The 19,255-nt window shown below is 38.1% G+C and overlaps 1 protein-coding gene and 1 non-coding gene across 2 annotated transcripts in view; one reads left to right on the plus strand and one right to left on the minus strand.

Annotated features, from left to right (window-relative positions):
* The window catches only part of Rnf43 (ring finger protein 43), a 63,262-nt gene that overhangs the window by 32,330 nt on the left and 11,677 nt on the right, over positions 1-19,255 (minus strand). The gene's annotated exons all lie outside the window — the stretch shown is intronic.
* LOC141414514 (small nucleolar RNA SNORA48) lies at positions 8,106-8,240 on the plus strand. The gene has a single exon (XR_012439537.1). It is a non-coding gene; the product is annotated as a small nucleolar RNA SNORA48 (small nucleolar RNA).

The raw sequence follows: 19,255 nt of genomic DNA on the forward strand, positions 1-19,255 counted from the left end.
TGAGTTTAAGGCTAGCCAGTGCTACATAAGAAATAGTTCCAGGCCAGCTAGAGCTACATAGTGAGTAGTTCAAGGCCAGCCATTACACTACATAGTGAGACTTTTTCTCAAAAAAACAAATAAAAAATGGGTTGTCAGTGGCTCATGTCCTAATCCTAATTTCACAGGAAGCAGAGATCAGGATTGTGATTTGAAGCCAGCTTGGGCAAATAATTTCCAGAACCCTATCTCAAAAAAAAACCTATCACACGTCAAAAAAAGGACTGATGGAATGGCTCAAGGTGTAGGCCCTGAGTTCAAACCCCAATATCACAAAGAAAAAAATTAGTTAATTAATTTTAAAATCTTACTTATCCTTCAAGGGCAAGTTTATTGCTACCTCTTTCATGGAGAATTCTTCATCTGAAATGCCCCAAACATCTTCTTGTTTACATCTTTTTATTGTATACCATATTTTACTTTCTACTTTCCATTCTTATCTACTAAATTGATGGCCAGTGTATCTTTATTATTTCATATGCATAATGCCCTCAGAGTCAATAAATGTGTGCTGAATTAACAGTAAAAGCTGGAACTTTTGGTCTCCCAAGAGTTTATTTGTTTGATTCTTCACATTGGCACTATTTAGAAACAATCCTGGAGGGATGTCAAAGCTTCAAGCAACTAACAGAAGCTGAATCAATCTGATATTAAATTAAGTCCTAGTTCAGCCAACAGGAATTGTTTAGACCCTCTTCCTACTTGAGAGATCTTATCTTGGTAATTTGTGTGAGCTACAGGAACCCATTTAAATACTTTTTTTTTTTTTTTTGGTACTGGGGCTTGAACTCAGGGCCTATACTCTGAGCCACTCCACCAGCCCTTTCTTGTGATGGTGTTTTTGAGATAGGGTCTTGTTCACTATTTGCCCAGGCTGTCTTTGAACTGTGATCCTCCTGATCTCTGCCTCCTGAGTAGCTAGGATTACAGGCATGAGCCACCAGCACCTGGATTTGAATACATTTAAATGAGAACATATGTGTCATAGGAATGGGCAAGACAAATTGCATAACATGTATAAAATTCAATTTCTATTAGGTTGACAATGACAATGGCTTCACCAGTGTAGAAAGGAGATGCAAAAAGCCATTTGATTCTACAGGTTCAGAAGGTGGTTCAGCTAAGATGTAAATTTACTTTACTCTGGCTTTCATCCAATACATTTCCTCTTAGTCCAGTTAGAAAATGGGTAATTATATTACATCAGCCACCATGGGGTGGCTGGAACATAAGGTGGCCTCGTAGTGCCATATAATGTGGCACCAAGTTTCTGAATCACCAACCACAGGTGCATCAACTCTTCTCCCAATGTACACCCCCTCTTCATAAAAACCGCCTTATCTGATATTTCTGTTGACACAATGACTATGCATAGGGCACTTTCCTTTGCTTCTTTTTAGTGTTTGCTCGGGTGGGTACTTCTGTGCAGATGTCTATAAACGAGTTCTTATGGTGCAAGAGTAACACCCAGTCATCAGACCATGCTTTTGTCTTTAGGTAAGCTGACCTCAGAAAGCAGCAGCATATCTAATTGCTAAGCCAACACCTACCTGAAATACTTCAAAGGTTGAACCCCCTTCCTAGCCAAATACTTAAGTATTGTCTGTCACTAAGTAGATTCTTAGCCTGGACATTATCAGCCAGTTTCTGGAGCCACCTTTCTCTCTAAAATAACAGCTCCTACAGTTTCTTCCAAATCCATTGCAACACGGAAGATCAATGGCTCCCCAGTATTTTGGTCAAGTATAGGTCACACTTGATATGACCACTGAGCAGGATGATGGATGGGTATCAATAGAGATTTTCCACATGAGTTACATCAGAATGGACCTGAAATATGGCCTCTTAGTGGACAACAGCACGTATTTTCTTTCCAAAATTGTATTAGGTCCTGCACAGGAGTCTTACAGGGGAGAGATAATGCATACAATATACATAAAGTAAATGATGATACAAAATGCTACCTTATAACTGTCATATTGTATGGTACAGACAAAAGATCCTATAAAATTTGTGAGGGGAAATGATCCTTAAACTACTCCTTAAAGAGGACAGGGTTTGGATAGGAGAAAAATAGCTATACAAAAAAAGCAGGATCTGGTCCACTGGTACCTGTCAAACAGTTTTAGAACTTCTTAGCTTTAGCCTTGGAAAGAAACAAGGGGCAAGGTGAGGGGAAAAGTGAGTTCTTGACTAATTTCTCTCAAGTCTTCAAGGAACAGGAAGACTTGTCTGACTGAAAAATAGATCTGGAAGGTAGTTTGGAGACCTGAGGTATGGTTATATTATGAAGGCTACTGAATGCCAGAGTCAGAGCTTACTCTCCTATGTGAAAAAAAGACTCACCCCAAGTTCCTGAGCAAGGAGAATTCATTATCAAGACAGTATTTTAAGCAGAACAATTTTATATGATAGAGGAAAGACCACAGTAAAATGAAGAGAAAACTGGTGGTAGGAAAAAGAGCTGTTCTGGGAATCTAGACTGGCACAGTGAAGGCTTCAACTCTGATAGAAGGAGAAGGGATGAGTCACAGAGGTTATGGAGGAAGTACTGAAAATACTTGCAGACAAGCTAGGTGCCAGTGGCTCATGCCTGTAATTCTAGCTACTCAGGAGACAGAGATCAGGAGGATCGCAGTTTGAAGCCAGCCCAGGCAAATAGTTCGGGAGACCCTATCTTGAAAATACCTAACATTGGTGGAGTGGCTCAGGTGAAGGCCCTAAGTTCAAGCCTCAGTACTACAGGAATGAAGGAAAGGGAGGAGTTAGGAAAGAGTCCTAAACCTAGAGAACTAGAAAAAAAGATGTTTCATTAGCAAAGGGGGTAAACTGGACTAGATGTGCTGCTCATGTGGTAGAGTGCCTACCTAGCAAAGCCATGAGTTCAAACCCCATTACCACTAAAAACAAAAGCAAAAAAACCCAAAATAACAATCAAAAAAAAAAAAAAAAAAAACCAAAGGGATAAATTGGAAAATGAAGTTAGTTTTAAGTAGGGGAAATTTAAATCTTGGTAGGCAGTTTGAAATAAAAATAGGAGTTTAACAGAAAAAGACAGAGCTGGAGATATAAATTGGCTTCAGATATAGTACTATTGATATAACTTTTTTTTTTTAGATGAGTGTCTCATTTTGTAGCCCAGCTAACCTTGAACTTGGATCCTCCTATCTCAGCCTCCCAAATGCTGGCATGAACCACCACACCGTTTTTGATATAGTATATTATATGTTAAGTTTAAACCATGAAAATTCTTAGAGAAAGTTAAAATGGCTAAATAAATGAAACATACTAAAATAGAGTTTGTGGATCTTGGCTCATTTGAGCTGGTCCCACCACAGTAAGTCCAGAAGGGATGATGCTGTGTAGCTTGCTATGCCAGAGTGAAATTCGTCAGTTGGTTTCTAATATAATCTAAGAAGTTCTCCAGCTCAGGAAAGTGGAAAGTGGAAAAATAAAAATTCCTAAAGGTAAGGCAAACTTGACAGAAACTTACCAAGTTGTGCCAATGGCTCATAGTTAGAATCTTAACTACTCAAAAAGTTGAGATTGGATCACAATTCAAGGCCAGCCTGGGCAACAAGTTCAAGAGACCCATCTCCAAAATAACCACAGCAGCTGGGCTCCAGTAGCTCATGGCTACAATCCTAGCTACTCAGGAGGCAGAGATCCTCCTTGGATCATGATTCCAGGCCAGCCCTGGGCAAACAGTTCACAAGACCCTATCTCAAAAATAGCCAACACAAAAAAAGGACTGGTGGAGTGGCTCAAGTGGTACAGTGCCTGCCTAACAAGCATGAGACCCAGAGTTCAAACCCCAGTACCACCAAAATAATAATAATAATAACAACTAGAGCAAAATGGACTGGAGGCGTAGTTCAAGTGGTAGAGTGACTGCTTTGAAAGCAGGCTGGCTTGGAACCACGATCCTCCTGATCTCTGCCTCCTGAGTAGCTAGGATTACAGGCGTGAGCCACCCACGCCCAGCTGACTTCTCTTTTATTGGTGTTCCTCCAAAGCCACATTCACAATCAGCACCAGTGTGGTAAGAAAGCAACAAACATCAAATCCAAAATACATAAAGGGAATGAAAAGTTGACCCAGAAATCTGAGCAAAATGGAAAACAAGAGAAATAGAACTTTCTAACTAGTAAGTCATGAGAGCCCCAGTCAAGTTACAAAAGGTAGCCCATTCCTTTTTCCTGAAAGAATGCCTCATGGTGCGCTCATTTTCCTTCAGCTGAAGAAAGTGAGGTAAATATCTAGCTACTTTAAACCTGTGATTCTGATAGAAAGGGCAAAATATGGATCGTCAATGCTCCTCTTGAGTGCTAGTGAGGTAGTATTTTATTTTACCTATTTATTTAAAACCTGTGGCCTAATCTAAATTCTGTTCCTTGGCTATTGGGAATAAACTGTTTTTGCCAACAGTAGTCTTTACATCTGAACATCTTAAAAAATATTAACCAGAAAAGGATCTTCTGCAATTAAGATGCTTAGTATAAGTTGTGCTTAGTTTTCCCACACCATCTTTTGTGCCAGAATATGGGAAGTCAGGTTTCAGAACTCCACTTCTGCAAAATTCTAGCTTATATGCTAAATCCTAAAATGAGTTTAATGGTTCCATTAAGTAAGTGCCTAGAACACTCAATATGTGCCTGGCAAAATTAGTAAATTTCATTACAAAAAGGAGGAAGGAAATGGACAAGACACATGAGGGAAAAGAAGCTAATAAAAAAAAAGTGCTGAAAAATTCTTTTTCACAGGATGGAAAGGAGTTTCCTTGATCACCCCTGTCTACATTGGTACAATCTCTCCTCATTGTGAACTCCAGTAGAAACTCATTGTATAGAGACTTATTTGGCACTTATAGACACTTTGATGGAATTATCAGTAGTACATATCTAGTATTATCAAGGTTTCAGTAAGCATCTTGAGGACAGGGATGCTTGTGGTCCTGTGCTCCTCTGGGCCCCTTACTGGGCTCTAGGAAAACTAAGTAATTGCAATTTACAATTGTAATTTCAAACCTAATTGGACACATGAAGTACTCTGAGCACCAAACTCTGAAAGAATCAATGTGGTGCCAAGGGACAGAATGAAAGGATGAAGGGTGAGGTTGCAAAGATTTCAGATACAATTTGGGTAGAAAAGTTGAGCTGAAAAAAGGAAATTTCCAATCCCTTCCCCACTATTTATTCCTGGTCAGGTTTTGCGTGTGTGTGTGTGTTTGTGTCCTTTGTTTTTTTCTTCCCCCATTCTACTACCAGCTAGGTACAAAATAAAAGGTAATTAATGACTTAGTTATTGCTCCAATGCTTAAAGTTTGAAGGTCAGTCATTCAGAGCAGGTTCCATTGTAAGTCCCTGAATGTCTTGCTCTTGTGGCTATACATAGAGCACTATGGCTGGAATCACCCAGTTGGGGCCAATGCTGGACGCCTGGCTCCTGTGCAAGAGAGATGAAAGGCCTCTTCTAATGTAATAAAGGACAGCCTCTCAGTGCCGTTTGAACTGTTTACAGACTAAGTTAACGATTACAGGCAATGTGTATCTTGGCTAGGTGCCCGAAATTCTTACCCACCCGTCAGATACTATCAAAGAGCCCTTCCATGCCTGGCTGGAGTCCTTCCAAAGCACCTCACAGAGATGCCGACACAAAAGGAGGAGTGTTCAGAATGCACCCGCTCTCTCCTTGCTCTACCTTTCCCTCTCCCCCTTTCTCCTGAGACCAGAGCAACAAAGTCAGACTATCAGGCATGAGTTAGGTGCTGAGTACCTTGAATTTCCAGGACTGCTCAGGACTAGAGAAAGGGTCAAGGTCAGTCTTGGGGCTGGGAGAACCAGATTTCTTTCTAAGCAGTTTGGGAAGTATGGTAGGTAAGAGTCTTTGCAGCTGGCAGCTAGAAGATGATGGGGGTAGGGAAACAAGACCCTTGAGATGAAACAGAATCTATACCACATGACACAGCAAGCAGTACCTAACACAGTAGATCTGGAAGAATGGACTTATTATCATGGAGCAGTGGACAGAAAGAGAGGACAGTATACTGTTTTTTTGGGTCTTTTTTTTCCCAAGAGCAATGTGCAGGTTGTAAAAGAACATCTCATTCTGCCATGACAGAATAGGAGACTTCAAAAACAATAGAAAATAAAGTTGAGGGAGCTAAGAAAACACCACTTTACTGAGGTGAGTCAAGAGACCCAAAGACATCTGTTTGAGAATTATGAAAATGCTTTTCACACAATCGCATACTGAGTATTAATCATGAGATTTCATGGGAAATCAGCTAATTTAGACTTATCACCAATATCAACAGAAAAGCTTTCTGGGTACACAAATAGCAAAGAGCACTTGAGTCAGGGAACACTGAATCTAATTGTTATTTAATTATATCTATTTTATGGACTCCAAAGGAAGATAGAGTTTTTATGATTTCTTTATGAACTACCTACTGGCTTCTGAATACATTTGAAAGTGGAATAAATGGCAGCCCCAACAAATAAGATGTACAAATCTGAAGTCAATATGACAGATGCACCTCACTCCAAAAGTATTATTACAGTAACTCTTAAAGAGGAATTTCTTTTTTTCTCTTGATCTTTCTTTTTTCTTTTTCTTTTGGTGGGACTGGAGTTTGAACTCAGAGCTTTGGACTTGGAAAGCAGGCACTCTACCTCTTGAACCACACCTTCAGTGCCTTCTTTATTTTTGTTTTTTTGAGACAGGGTCTTGCTATGTAGTCCATGCTGCCCTAAAACTCATGATCCTCCTGCCTGCTAAATGCTGGGATTATAGATATGTGCCACTACACCCAGTTCAAAGGGGTAATATCTGTCTTTAAAATTCAAGGAGGAGGGCTGGCAGAGTGGAGAGCACCTGCCTAGCAAGTGTGAAGCCCTGAGCTCAAATCTTAGTACCACAAAAAAAAAAAAAAAAAAAACCCAAGGAGGAAGTGGGCATAGTACTCACAGTACTCACACCTGTAATCTTAGCTACTCTGGAGGTAGAGATTGGGAGACTCCTTGGTTCAAAGTCAGCCAGGGTAAAAAGTCTTTAAGACCCCATCACAACAAAATAAGCTGGTATTCATGTCATCCTAGCTACAAGGGAAACATAAATAGGATGATCGTGGTTCAGGTCAGCCCAGGCATAAAAGTGAGAGCCTATCAGAAAAATAACAAAAGCAAAAAGGGCTGGGGGGTGGGTACAACTCAAGTGGTAGAGTGCCTGCCTAGCCTGGCAGGCACTAGGCCCTGAGTTCAATCTCCAATACCACAAAAAAAAAAGTTTGGTGATGGTAGATGAAATTCATGCTCTTTTATCTACATATGAATATATTCATCATTACTACACTGTATTTCCTTGAACACCCTTTGCAACTTCAGTTGGATATAGTTGTTTGGTTCTCCTGTTCTAACTTGCTGGAAAACGTACCTGTTATGGAACAGCTGGTGATCTACCCTATGCAGGGTGAGACAAGCCTTCATGTTAAAAGACTATTCTTCAGGTTACCTATCTTGACATTACTATTTTGATTAGTGTAGGCAGGGAACCCACACTAATTTGATTTTTGAGATTCATTGTAATGCTTTATGTATTCTACAACAGACTACAACCTAAGTGCATTTAGTCTTTTTTGTTTTGTTTTGTGCTGGGGACTGAACCCAGAGCTTCATGCATGCTAAGCACAAGCTCTACCACTGAGCTACACCCTAGCCCTCTATGTGCATTCACTCTGAATAGAGAACACGAGCAATGCTCTGAATAGAAACACAATTAGATATGATTGGGTTGCTTCAGAGAAGCACTTCAAACATTCCCTAGATTACTATCTGCTAGGAATACTCTTCTTTCTTGGGTTATTTGGGTTCAGTTTCATTTTCAGAATACAAACAGAAATCTTGATTTTACTGAAATTGTGAAAAGAATATGAATCAATGGTAAGCTTGAAAGATAAAAATACAAAAGGAAACCCTTTCAGTTGGTGAATTTTAGAAGAAATTCTAGGGAATATCTTGGAATCTGGCCCTGAACCCTTCTAGAAAACAGCCTCAAAGAAGGAAGAAAGTCCTTGACTGGGGTAGAGTGGTATCAAGTTGGTGGTGCTCATCTCATACCACTCAGAGACAAAAAAGCCCATTGTTTATACCAGCATGTCTTTTGGTCTATACCCATGCCTGATTCATGCCTTGGACACATGGAAGAAAAGAAAAAGAAAAAACAAATAAAAAGACAGAAAAAGAAGGCAGAGAACATGCCTCAAGTTTATTTATGACTTGATGTCAGAATGAAGAAAAGCAGTGCATTGTATTTTGTACAAGTGGAGAGATATAACTTCAAGGGAACAGAAGAAATCAAGTGAAAGTGATATCATATCATTGCAGTTTTGAAACACTCAGAAACAAGATAATTCAACAATCTTCCTCACACAGCACAGATGAGTGTATTCCTACAGTACTTACTTACTATCCACTCCTTAGAGCTCTTTGCAAAGGATATTAATACATAAGAAATTCAAAGCAGACCAACAAAAGGATAGAGCTTGAGCAGATGATTCACCTAAATGAGTAGTTTAGAGAATAACAACTGAAGAGTATAGTACAATAGTTATCTCTCCTATAACTGGGCTGCTCCAGATACATTGGCACCATTGAAAGCACCAGCTGTGTCTTTGAACTTTAGGACTCTTGGGAGGAGAAAAGAGCCTCCTCTCATGCTCTCATCTCTTCTCTCCTACAGGAACGCTGAAAATCTATGGCAGCACCAGTTATTTTATTTGGTTCAGTTATTTTATAGTTATTTTACAGATATTCTACCTTACCTGGTGAACTGAAACTCTACCTCAGGGCGCTCTAAAGTAGGGCATGGGGCTGTGCAGGTGAGTATATCAAGAGAAAAACAAAGTTCCTTATCAGTTTTCCATATAATAAGTTTGCTTGAACAGAATGACAATATATGGAAAATAGATAAGAAACACTGATTTCCTTCTCAGTGAGATTACCGCTACAACTTCTTTCTTCCTTCAGTACCTAGCAAAACTAGCAAATATAAAACAGTATCTGAAATTCCTTTGGGGAAAAAAATATAAGGTAATGGCTATGCGACAGCCAAAAGGTCTATTATAGCACATTCTATCTACCCAAAGATTATGGAAAGAGTATTATCAATATGATGTGATATTAAATCCTCTACCTTTAAACATATATACACCTCAATTATTTCTTTTCTTTTAATTTCTCCCCCCTTCCTCCACCCCCCCCCCAATTATTTCTAACCAGAGATCTAGTCCATGCCGAGACGCCTATAAACCTATACTACTATACCAATAGCTATGAAGTTACTCCTTTATAAAGAATGACTTATTATTGTGTACAATTGAATTCCTAGAGATTCCTAGTAAGTAAATCTATTATGGTAATGAAATCAGAAAGCTATAAAACAGAAATCTGAGCTATATTCTTTTGGAATATTTCACTAAAAAGATTAAGTAGAAACTTAAGTTCTGAAGCTGTAGAGAAAGAAATGTGCTTTCTCTTACTAGATGATGCAGGAACTGCTGCTTAGAAATTCCTTTATAAATAAACTACAAAGGGATATAAACATTTTATCAACATATTACAGTAAAATCCTCTAGGAAGCTGCCTTACCATTGAGAATAGAGAAAACCGCAGATACTGTGATTTTAGTTCTTCTCTTTCATTTTCTGTATTTTGTAATTTTCTCTAAAATCTAAGCTTTCATTTGATTTGGGTGGGGGTGGGGGACAGACATGGACAAAAGGCCTTTTTCTTTTTTTTTTTTAAAGGCCTTTTTCTGATGGGAAAACATAGCTGCCAGCATGTAGCCTGGCATGCATTTCAGTTGCCTGTTACTACTGTAGCCTGAAGGAAACTATCTCTAAGTGAACAATAGCATTAACACATCAAGTTATTCAACTAAATAATGGCTATTTTATAACATTTATTGAAAATCATGTCAGTGACCCTGGTGCTATATATGGCATAGAAGGGAATAGGCCTAGTCAACAAAGCCCCAACCTAAATGAGACTACAAAAGTAATAAATTTTCTTTTCTTTTTTTGTGTGTGGGACTAGGGTTTGTACTCGGTTTCATGCTTACAAAGTACTGCTTGAGCCATAACTCCAAATCAAAAGTAATAAATTTTCATAGTGAGAAAAAATATTTTATTGACAAGTGTGCAAATATTTTTAAAAGGCCGAAAATGAAAACGACAGTTGAGAAACAGAGGTACCATTATGTACGTTAAAACTCTTAAGGGGTGAGATAGCCAACACAACTGAGGAGAGATGAACAAGCAAAACTTAATAAGAAAAAGAAGAAACTCAGATCCCACATGCTGAATTTGAGGTAAGGATGAAACAGAGGGAAAGAAGTCAGCCTGTGAAAGTTAGACTTGATTTTTTTGCTAAATAAAATTAACTGAAGTTATGAGTAGGAGAGGGAACATTATGGAAAAGAACCAGAAAGGGTACTGTTCTAAGGTGACCCATTTTGCATGTGACCATGCTTTCAATAGGCAAAATTTCAAAGGCCAGATAATTAAGTTTGCTTCTAAAAGCAGCTATTTTTTAGAGAATGATATGAAGTTTCTAAAAGGAAGTAGCTTCTGCTAAAGGACTGAAAATAAGCATTATGAACATTTATTCTTTCTACAGAATACACACACTTCCCACTTGCAAAGCAGGCAGGCACTCTACCACTTGAGCCACACCTCCATTCCATTTTGCTCTGGTTATTTTGGAGATGGGATCTCAAGAACTATTTGCCTGGCCTGAGTGCAAACTTTACAGATCTCAGCCTCCCAAGTAGCTAGGATTAACAGGTGTGAGCCACCAGTGCTGCTGGGCTTGAGAGCTAAGTTTAGAAATAAAAAAATCAGTGTGTGGGCTGGGGAGAGATCACTGGGAGAACACATATTTAACATTGGTAAGACCCTGGGTTAAATCCCCATCACCAAAAACAAAATAAAACAAAAGCAACAAAAAATAAGAAAACAAAAATCTGTGAGTATAGGTGCAGAAATTGGGATAGGGAATGAAAAAACTCTAAACTGAAAGGGAAAAAATATGTGTGAAATATCTAAGCAAATGGTATTGTAATCTAGCCACTTAATAATAGCCATTAGTATAATGAAGAATGTGCCCTTTTGTATAAAATACAGCAACCCCACAAACTCAAAAGGAATGACCAACAGTCTTTGAAAAAAAAAAAAAAGACCAGGCACTGGTGGCTCATGCCTATAATCCTAGCTACTAAGGAGGCAGAGATCAGGAGGATCGCAGTTAGACGCCAGCCAGGGCAAAACAGTGCATGAGACCCTTTCTCAAAAAACCCTATCACAAAAAAATTTGGTTGGTGGAGTGGCTCAAGGTGAAGGCTCTGAGTTCAACCCCAGTACTGAAAAAAAAAAAAAAAGTAGTTGGGATATAGTTCAATGGTAGAGTGCCTGGGTTCAACCCTCCCTCCCCAGTACACACACTCCCCTCCAAAAGAAAAAAAAGAAAAGAGAATTCTATCTGGTTCTCAAATATAGTTGCCATCAGAGAGTTGGATATTCTGATTAGCACAGATCCTTCAATAAAAATAGTAAAAGATTTATTTACCTTCCCAAGAACCAAGAAGTCCTTTCAAATTTAGTATGTACTACTGAAACACCTTCTTAAAATGTAACAGTATATTTACCTGCCTAAATACACCATATTGGACATAATTTAACTTTCACTGGGTATCTTATACCACTACAAAGATACCATTATGATCATTTTTAGCATACTGAGCCTAGGAAGTTCAAAGACTTTTACATCTGCTTCTTTTAATTTATCTCTGGTTCATATAGTACTGAAAACTTCTAGTTAATTTAGTATTTATTTTATTTAATAAAAAATTTCCTATAAAGTGCTAGTTCTCAGATAAGGAATAGAATGGAAAATAAAAAATCATATGAACAGATATTAAGTTAACCTTGCCACCAGAGTTACCAATCTGGAACAAAAGGGTGTCTAAAGACAGAAAAATGTTTTCAGAAATTTCACCTACAGAAGTGGGGACTAGTAGTCATTCATTCTTAATACCCTATTGCTTAGGATCTCAAGACTTTGTCCAACAGCCTCAATAAATATATAAAGATATTAAGAGGTAAAGGTCAAAAAAGGAACCATGAACATCAAACAAGACCGCTGGAAGTGACCCAAAACATCACATGCTGGGCTTTCCTTTTTAATGATAATAACACTGATACAAAGTGTTTATCCCTGCCTTTATTTCAAAGAGCTTCAAATGCTTTTCAGACATCTATCACTAATCTTTATTAGGCCTTGGGAAGAAAACAGTTTTCCCCAAGAAGTGTCTTCAGAGAGGGCGGATGCGACCCAAAACCAATAAAATGGAAAAATATTTACCCCTCTCCTCCCCCCGACCAAGTCCACCCCAACTTGTCTCCAAACTCCCACTGGGTTGTACTGGTGATTGAAACGAGTTATAATACCATGCAAGTGTTGAAAGGATAATAATGGTAATTGAGTTTGTTTCTAAAACAGTTATAAACTGTATGTGTTTAATCATGATAGGGAAGAGGTAGGTGGAAAAGATGGGGAAACCCATAATTATCTTTATCCCATTATTTACCTATTTGGGGAACAGGCTTTAAATTGGTTAAGTTACAAAACACTGAACACAGATTTTTTTTTTTTTTTTTTTTTTTGTGATGGGTTTTTTCCAGATAGGGTCTCATGAACTATTTGCCCCAGGGCTGGCTTCAAACTGCAGTCCTCCTGATCTCTGCCTCCTGAGTAGCTACGTGAGCCACTAGCACCAGGCCAGATTTTTTTTTTTTTAACTCCACAGAATATTTGTCTTAGGGATGGCCCAAAGTATGATCTTTACCTGAAAATTGTGTCAGGGCCACAAATATTTGATAGGTGCTGTAAGGAAAACTCTGTTTATTCTCATTTTGATCCAATTCCTCTCAGATGGGGAACTGGAAGTCTCAGGGACTTTTGGGATAACTTCCAAGCAGGCTATAGAATCTTATCTGCTGAGCTTCACAGAACATATTAGGACCAGTACAGCAGAATGAGCTGGGAAAATCAGTCTCCTTCACAACCCTGAACTCCTTCCCTGCTAGTCCTTAGAAACACAGCCATAAGTTGTTCAGGAACCTGACATTTCAGCATTCTGAGCAGTTTTGCTTCAGAGTAGCAACAATTAAAAGAAATACCCTAAAATTTCAAAAAGGGAAAGTATAAGACTGATACTTAATGTGATTCTAGGATTCCTCAGCCTGATAGGTAAAAACTCAAGAAAGTAGCTGCTTTGTGTCAGTGATCATTGGTCATAGAAGGAAACTAATGGGCTTACCAATGTAGAATAGCCACATGTACTAAGGTTTAGGGCTGACAAGTGATTAATATAGCACAAGCAAGGCAGAAACAGAACTTACATTCCACCCCAAAACTCATATACCATTAGTCATTCTCTAGTCTGCTACCTAAACTACGTTATGGTAACCTTTAGTCAGTTCCTTGACCCACAAAATTTGAATCTAAAGCTTTATCTTTTTAGCCACATAAAAAATACTAATAGTCTAGATGATTATTTTATGCTAATACCAAACAAATCAACTAAGCTAAAATCAACAGTTCTCACGCTTAGTACTATTTTTCTGACAGTATTTAGGTGAATAAGGATGCTCTCTAGCCTAATTAATAATAACAATCAAAATAATAACACTTCATATGTGCAATTTTCAAAAATAATTCTCTTACATTATTTCATTTCAGATAGGTCATTTATTACTATTATTCCCATTTTATTCATGAGGACACAAGCTCAAAGAGGTTAAGCAATTTTCCTTAAGGTCAATAAGCTACTGAGATCTACTGAGATCTTTTTTCACTGTAGAGATGTCACCATTCATTTTAGAGCAGCCTTTTATGCCTTATTAACAAATCACATCATTATATGTGGATACTATACAAATATCACTATTTTGGGGATATATTATCTTCAATTATTTGATTGGTGATAGAAATTATGTTCTTAGGCCAGAAGGCTTCCAGTTATACATAAAGATAGAAGATAACAAAGTAATTCTGCCCTGAGGGAACCTAAGAAACACTGAAAATTCAAAAGGAAAACAGTTGTCAAGTTGTTTTGTTGCCTTGAAACTACTGCCTAATCAAAGAGCCTTTAACTGGGGCAAGCAATATAACATACATTTCTGAGAAAAGAAAGAAGCAGGGGGAAATGATAGCTTCTTACCTTAGGAACTCTGTATGGCAGTCTGACTTTGGAATATATTCCTGATCTATTTTGGGTATATCATACTCTCTTTTATATTTATTACATACAGAATTGCACAAGACAATATTCAAATATTAAATTACCAAATGATTCATCATCATTAGTAGATCCTTACAAGGGTCTTAAAAAATCAGGTGAACTAGAAAGTTACATCGCCTGCATTTGATGAGCAATAAAATAATCATTTAATGCCATGTCAAAAACTATCCAAGAAGTCAATGGGAACCAGCTGTGGCGGCTCATGACTGTAATCCTAACTATGGGGACGTTGAGATTGGGAGGTTCGAGGCCAGCTGAGCAAATAGTTCTCGAGACCCCCATCTCCAAAATAACAAGAGCAAAATAAACTGGAGCTGTGGCTCAACAGGTAGAGTGCCTGCTTTGCAAACAAGAAGTCCTGAGTTCAAACTCCAGTCCCACCAAAAAAAAAAAAAAAAAAGTCAGTGGGACAATTAGTTCTGTACTTGTTCTCCCAAAATCAGGATATCCAAATTTTCAGGCATGCACTCACTGTTTGGGTGCCAAATACTATTATAGTTTCTAGGTAGAGTACAGGTACAGGAGAAAATCAGATCTTCTGGCAGTATTTACAAGGCAGGTGCAGTCATAAAGAACTTGACTTTTGATTCCATTGTCTCTGCCAGGGCAGCTGGTATGGTAGACATATGGAATCCTGCCAGACAGTCTCCAATTCAAACTTCCCTTAGAAAACAAAAATGATAAAAATGGAAACAAAATGTCAAATTCTGTTCTATACTCTGAAGATTGAAACTGTTTGAAAAACTAGGGCATTTTATATAATGACGTCTAATTTGGTTCAAGCAAACGACTCAGGAGAGATAAGATTATGAGAATGCAAAGCCAGTTGCAGGTTGACTTACTCCCTTACAGTTTAATTCCTTATTTCCCTATATAAATTAAATGGATGATCTTATTTCAGTGAATTATATTCCTAGTGAAAAAAAAGCTGTAATCTAATACCTGCATAGAAGTAATGCAAGCAAGTTTTCACTGCTGAGTGGAATAAAACTGGTAAATCCTGTTTATCTCCCTAGCACAAACTAGTACACTTAAAATTTTTGAGAATGGTGAGTTGATGATTCCATGAAAGAGACTTTTCTAAAACAAAACAAAAACTGTCGTATGTTAGTTCAGAGCAGAATAAAAATATAAAAGATATTTCTAGTGGCAAAGATAGACAACTGATATTTTTACCAGGTTTGTGTTCAGGGCAAGCCTTTGACTGATGATGTAGGCGCCTGACCACAAAGATACCACAAGAAGGCTCTGAGGAAGAATGCTCACAGAATCCTTGTGGGGGCACTGTAGTTGCCACTATTGGAAATTTTGAGCATTTTTGGTGTTCCTGGAATCCTATTTCCAACCACTACTCTGTGGTTGCAATGAAGGGACAGAGGAAGAGATTGGAAGTCCTCTAGAGTAAATATGCTCTTCAGTTCACAACCACAGAGACAGGAATAAAATAACCAATGTGCTTTGCTCTGAGCACAATTCTGCCTAAATCTGATGGGTACGTCATTTCATTTTTCCTAATTTTTTGTTGTTGTTGTCAAACTGCTCTAGGAAGGAAAACTGGATAATCTATAAATGGGTTTCAGAAAAGGATGGAAAATTCATGGATCTTCAGAGGACATTTGAAAAGGAGCTGAAACCTCTGAGAACAATGTCCTATAAATGTCCATAAGTTTAAGAATCAAAATATTAAGTGAATCTTTGTTCTTACCCAGAAAATAATTCTTTAAGTTACAGTCTTAATTCTAATTAAATAATAAATGGTCTCTCGAGGCTCCAGAGGTGAGGCTATGATGATGGTACTGAACATGGCTGTGCCTCTTCATGCCTGACTCAATCAGTGTAAATTTAAAGTAAGTTCCTCCTTCATTTACCTGCCAAGATCTGAGTTCAGGCCCTCAGGGTACTGAGGCTTTTCCTCTGTGGAAGAAAATGACGTCACCAATACCTTAACGACAGCAGGGAATGCAGGGAATGTGCTTCCCAACATTTGGTGATGTCATCAACTTCCCTGGGAGAAACACCGAGTTCCCAAGGCTTGCTTGATGAGCTGAAGGTTAAAAAGCAGTTTCTTTTTTATTCTTATTGTTGTTTTAAGTTTATCCACAGTGTCTGATATTTCCAACACCATGTTTTAAAATGGGAGATAATGTATGTGTGTGGGGGGTGCTCTTTGAGTAGGTCTGCTCCTCAAAAACCAAACATTCATGAGTTAAGTCCAGACAGAGGAACTCAACTCACTGTATCTTACTACAGCACATCCAAACAAGAAGGAAAAGAAAAGAAAAAAAAAGGACTTAGTTATATTAGGCTCTCTCCCAGCTCTGAGATGAGTATATTCTTTGAGGAACTTGCTGATATCACAAGTTTACATTCAAAATAAATTCTAGGCAATCACATAATCCCCCAGTCTTCTCCAAACTTTCTTTGATGTCCAACAACTAAGGACAAGGATCTTTGATTATAAAACAATTTCTTTGGTTACAAGAAAATTCTTTGCAGGGCGTGAACAGCAGGAGAAAGAAAAGGTTTTTCTGAAGTGCAAACTAGTTGGAAACCCCCTGGGGAAAGAATCTGATTCCCAGTCTTTGAGAGGAGCAGGCCTGCCTGTACAAGCTGCCTCTGCTGAAGGCCTCTAAGAAGGCGCTTTTGTGTCTACTGCATGGCCCTCAGCAACCACACGGCAGCTCTTCTCTTTTTTTGCAGGCGGAAGTTTTCCAACTCTGGGGATACACAATGCAGAAAGTCACGGTTTAATAACAAGGCATAGTTACTAATCAGATGGCCTCATTTCCACTCTTCCCAGATGCTTATATATTAGAGTCTATCCCCCTTAGCTCCATGAGTGAATACCTTCCAGCTGCTCTGAAATCTTATTTCTTGTGTAATTACTTCCAATAATTCAATTTCACAAAGTAATTTAGGATCAGATTCATTCTACTCTGGTGGCTGTCTGGTTTTAGGTTATCTCTGACTCTTCTAGGTCTTTCCCAAGGTTGTATTGGATTCCCTTATGTAGAAGTGAGTATGGTTTTATCATAAGACTTTTATCATATCCTTGACGAAGGATTTAGAAAGTGGGTCCTTGATCTACTAAAGAAAATTTAAAACTCCAAGGGAAGACTTTTTTTTTTTTAATGTGTGTTAACTAGAATAGAAAGGCAACAGGATAAGATGGAGTACAACTCAGTCTGATTTGTTCCACGACAAGATTGTTGTGTGACTTTAAGCAATTACTTTAAGTAATTTAGTCAGATTTTTTTTACATCCTCTACCAAAAATCTTATTTTAGGTAAAAGAAATAAACAGGCAATACACACATCCCTTTAATAGATCAGGTCTATTTCTAGAATAGGTGTAAATTCTAAAAGTTTAGAGCTAGAAAGGATTTTTGTTGTTGTTTTTTTTTGGTTGGGATGTTTTTGTTTGTTTAAGACAAGGTTTTGCTATGATGCCCAACCTGCCTCACACTTGAGATCATTCTGCCTCAGCCTCCCAAATGCTGGGATTATAAGAATGAATCACCATACCTGACTAGAAAGGATTTTAAAGATTACTTATTTACTACACTAACCCTATACTCCAACAGATAAAAGATTAAGTGACTTGCTTTTACTTTTTAAACGGTCACAAGGCACCTCTGGATTGTTCATATACCCAAAGGGGGCTGCTAAATAATCCTAAATAATCTAATGATGGCATCTAGTGACAACCTAATGATGCATGCCATTAGAGCTTCCCCCACTTTAGAGCAATAACTTAATGTTGATACCCCTCAGATTATACTAAAACAACTGCTTATTTATAACTAAAAATAACATAAAAACCCTTGGTATAGGACAAAGAAAATAGTTCATGAGACCGCCCCCCCGCCCCCCCCCCCTCCGCCTCCATTTCCAAAATAGCCAGAGCAAAATGGACTGGAGGTATGGCTCAAGCAGTAGAGTGCCTGCTTTGTAAGTGTGAAGCCCTGAGTTCCAATCCCACAAAAACAAAATACAAAATAAAACAAAAACACCTTGGTATTCAAAACAAGTTTTTAAAATATAGATGATACTCAAATATTCTTCACCTATATAATGGGTCTTGTTTATTTATTTCTTTATGGAATTCAGTTGGTAAAGAATCAAAACCAAACCAGTTGAGATTATCAATTCAAACAAAACTTCCAATATACTGAATTCTGTTTAAAGCTAGGGGGTGGCAGAGTAGCTCGAATGGTAGAATAGTAGAGTGCCTGCCTAACAAGTGTGAGCCCTGAATTCAAACCACAGAAATGCCAAAAAAGAAAGACAGAAAAAAAAGCTAAATTTACTGGGTTTTTGTGGGGAGGGGGCAGTACTGGTGTTTAAACTACAGGCATTCTGCTTGCTGGATAGGCACTCTACCACTTGAGCCATGCCCCCAACCCAATTTACTGTTTTTAACTTCACTATTATTTTATAGGATTTTTTAAAACATATTTTAGAAAGTCAGTTTGCACTTTGAAAGAAAGCCAGGATGTCTAGTCATTTAGATTTCTACAGAAAATGCTATAAACATGAGTATTATACATACAGGAATTTCATACAGAGACTATTATAACCGGGATTTAACTGATAGCAGTGACAAGTTAGAAGGTATGACTGCTTGGGTTGTAGCTGTTCCCTAGCTTTAAGTTACTTAATGTTGCTTGGGTTAAAACTTAGTGGTTTTTTTTAATTACTATTTTTTTCTTCAGTCATAGGGAACTTGAGACATTTTAAATGACTCCAAGAAAAATGAAAACTGGAGCTGTAATGCATTTCTGTCTTCACCTCTCATCTGGTGTTCATCACATACTGCTTTCGGCTGTTGAAGTTTTATTTCCTCAGTTGGACTA

The sequence above is a fragment of the Castor canadensis genome, chromosome 11, assembly GCF_047511655.1.
Source record: "Castor canadensis chromosome 11, mCasCan1.hap1v2, whole genome shotgun sequence".
NCBI lineage: Eukaryota > Metazoa > Chordata > Mammalia > Rodentia > Castoridae > Castor > Castor canadensis.